Below are 3,902 nucleotides of genomic sequence, written 5' to 3' on the forward strand. Positions count from 1 at the left end.
TCTCTCTCTCTCTCTCTCTCTCTCTCTCTCTCTCTCTCTCTCTCTCTCTCTCTCTCTATTAGTGAAATTTCTCCCCCTCCTTGCACTGTGGACGTAGGCAAATTGCCGAACCACATAAATATTATGCCTCACTTGTTTTCGGTGTGTTGGCTATTGGTTTCATCGATATTCAAACCTAGATCTGATAATTAGGAAGAGTGTATATCTCACCTTGCTGAGATATTTCACTTTTGTTCTTGTTTCCATCGCGAAACAAGAATATTGAGATTGGCTTGAGTTTTTGTGAAAACAAAGGCCAGAGCTTTCTCTCAGGTTATATCGCTTCCACAGCGAGAGGGCGTGACTCTACGCGCAACACGTGGAAGAAAAAATTTGGATTATTCTCAGCCTGAAGAATGTACCCACTTGATTAGTTTGTTGCGAGAAAAGGTTAGACAAAACCGACTCTTAGATGTCGTTGATTAACATAGCAACAACATGCTATTACATACAGATAAAATTGTTGAGATGATGAAACTTGCAATGTGGTGCTTGCAAAATGTCAGCGCTAGAAGGCCCTCTATGGCACTAGTATTGAAGGTTCTAGAAGGTTCCATCAAGGTGGAAACCAATATTGAGGACAGATTTACTGATCCTACTCCACAAATAGCAGAAAATATAGATGGCTTATGTTCTTCAGCTTCACAATCAGTAGCAGTTTTATCTGGAGGACGATGAAGGTATCAATTTCAACGTAAGGTAATCATATGTATTTGTCTCGATCTTTATCTTTCTATAGTCAATGAAGGTATTTGTCGTATGCTTTTGTTTTGTTGTCCCATATGTATGTTTCAACCTCATTACAATGCATTATGCCAAGGCCAAAGAGATTAGTCACTGGATATATACTGTACGGGAATGAGGTTGTTAAGACTGCAACATTGTGTTTACAAAGAAGTTGTTTGGGTACGACCTCTTATTCTGTTTGAAGAGCTATCCTCTCTTTGATTCTCTATGCAATATTTTGATATGTAGAAATGACTGTTCGAGCTAAGAAGTAGTTGGCTGTTGCATGTGTATCTAATATGAAAAGTGACTTCAGTCTGTTAACAAAAATTCTCCAATGATAATATAGTGATTTCCAAAAGTTATCTAAGAAAAAGATATTATTTTAACTATTTATTTTTGCCATGCCATCGGTGTCCATAAGAGGAATCAATTTTTCTTAACCAAAATTCATAAATAGGGATTGCTAAAAGGATCACAAGTAATCAATCAGTGTAAGGACCATGAAATTTGATACTAGTTAAAATAAATTTTTGGTATTTTAAAATATTTAATTATTATTTTTTAAAAGAGTATTTACATTTTTTTTCAAATTTCTATAATTTCCTATAATTTAAAGTTTAAGTTTTATATTTTTTTAAATGATTTAAATATTTATAAATTTATTTAATGTAGTAAAATTTTTTAGAAATTATCTGTTGTGTTACAGATACTATTACGTATCATTTTGAATAATACGTGGTATTATTATTATTACGTATATTTTTGTATAATACGTTGTATTATTAATTACGTATTATTTGTACAATTAGTTGTATTATTTTTACTATTATATATTATCTGTCGTATTAGTATAATGGGTACGTCTTACGGTGTACATAATTATTCCATAATTATTTGATTTTAAATGTAAGTAAATATATTTTATTTATTAATTATTCTCATTTAATTGTACAATATGCGTGTTTTTTGACTATTTCGTATCAACTGTTGTATTAGCATAACATGTACGTTTTTATTTATAGATAATTATTCCGTAATTGGTTTAATTTTTTAGTACCTGTAATTATTTATTTTAATTAATTTTCCTTAACCCTAAATCCTAATTTCCTATAAATATATATATATATATATATATATATATATATATATATATATATATATATATATATTATATATATATAAATAGTAGAGAGAGAGGAGAGAGAGAAGAGAGAGAGCAAGACTCCTATCAACTTAAATGGATAGGAAATAGTGATCCACCAAACTTTTTAGCCACTCATTTATTAATATAAAAAGTCTCTTCATATCATGTAAGGATCCCTAGCAAGATCCATGGATAAAAAGTTTGCGTGGATCACTATTTCCTATCCACTTAAGTTGATAGGAGTTTTATACCTATAATATATATATAATATATATATATATATATAAATTTCATAACTCTTCCTCTCTCTCTTCTCTGCGTTTCACGCCGCGCCATAACCATCAACATCCTCTCATTCTCTCTCTCCCGCTCGACCGCGAGCACGACCACCGCCTGCTACCTAGCTCCGAGCGCCTCTACCCGCACCATCTCGTCGTCCTTCCCCTGCAGTGACGCCAATCCAGCGCCCGCGTTCCGGCCACCCGCCTCTTCAACCTCCCTGCCCTCCTCTCTACTGCCATCGAGACCACAGCCACCCGACGTCATGGCTTACCCACATTGCGCCGCTCCAGATCAGTCGCACAGCCCTCCCCTCTGGCCTCCGACCATAGCCGTCACCCAGTTAACGTTGCCCGACGAAACCCCATCAGCCGCCGTCGTCGATCACAGCCTCCTTGCGCTGAACTCCACCACGTCCTTCCCTGCCTCGTCGCCGACAGCCAGCCGCCGCTCAGCCCCTCCTCGCCATGCCCTCATCCCTACTCCTCCTCCGCCCTCGTACAGATCCGGCAGCACCCTTCCTGGCCGCTGCTCGAGCCACGCCACACCTCTTCTCTCGTCGTCGTCCATCCTCGGCCACCGATCCAAGCCCACCTCCTCCTCCATCTTCTCCACCCTGTCCACGCCTGCAGCCACAGCGCCACCGAGCTCCGACAGCAACTTCTCTCGCCTCCGATCCCGCACGCGTCAACAACCTCATCCCCACCGAGATGCCCCATACGTCACCACCTCGTCACTGTTGTTCTAACCCATCAACCACCTCCCATCGCCAAAGCCCCTCGCCGGAGCTCTTCCCGACGCCGTGCCCACCGCGTCGGATCCGACCCATGCCGCCTACGTCGATTTGTTCGACACGCCGAGGCAAGATCTCGCCGTTCAATTAGTACCTCATTTATATTGTTAATTATCTTAGTTAGATATTATTGTGATTAATATCATTATTATGGTTAAATTGAATTTTTGAATATCTGCGTGAATGTAGGATGTGTGATACTAGCATATATCTGAAAGTTGATAAGCATGAAATAATGAGAGCACGGGTGAAAATTAGATTGATAATGTTGTTAATTGTATTTTAAGAGATTACAGGCATAAAATGATAAGTTAGGTGTTAAAATTAGATTTTACAAAATATTATTGAAAAAGAAATAAATTAAATGTAATTTATAAAATAGGAAAATGTTATTTTTCATGCAGAAAAAGAATAACATGTTTAGGAAAGAATATTGTTTGGACAAGTGTCTGAGTCGACCCGACCTGACGTGTCGACACGTGTGAGTCGACATGAAAGACGGAGTGCGACGACCGATCTTTGAGTCGACGCCGTAAGTCAACTTGAAGAGTGGTGAGACCCGGCCCGACAAGTCGTAGGATTTTATTAGGAGTGACATTGATATTTTATGTGTATGATAACTACTGAATGTGATCCCTCTTATACTGTTCATGCATAGCGAATTGTTCATAGTTTCTAATCATGTTTTGTAATCTTTATTTTATTGTATTAGTCTTAATTACTTATTGTTTCATGTTGTGATTGATAACCCTTAGTAGTTCATGACTTAGTGGCCTCGTGCGTTATGGACAGACCTAGTGACATGTGTGGGTATGTTGACTGATTTAGGTGGTGAACCAGAGCCATTATGGACCTTGATTGTTGACTTAGAAAATGAGAAGAGTTGGGATGGGAAAGTCCATGTTTATGTAATCGGAT

Source organism: Asparagus officinalis, unplaced genomic scaffold (assembly GCF_001876935.1).
Source record: "Asparagus officinalis unplaced genomic scaffold, Aspof.V1 AsparagusV1_Un766, whole genome shotgun sequence".
In the NCBI taxonomy this organism is placed as follows: Eukaryota; Viridiplantae; Streptophyta; class Magnoliopsida; order Asparagales; family Asparagaceae; genus Asparagus; species Asparagus officinalis.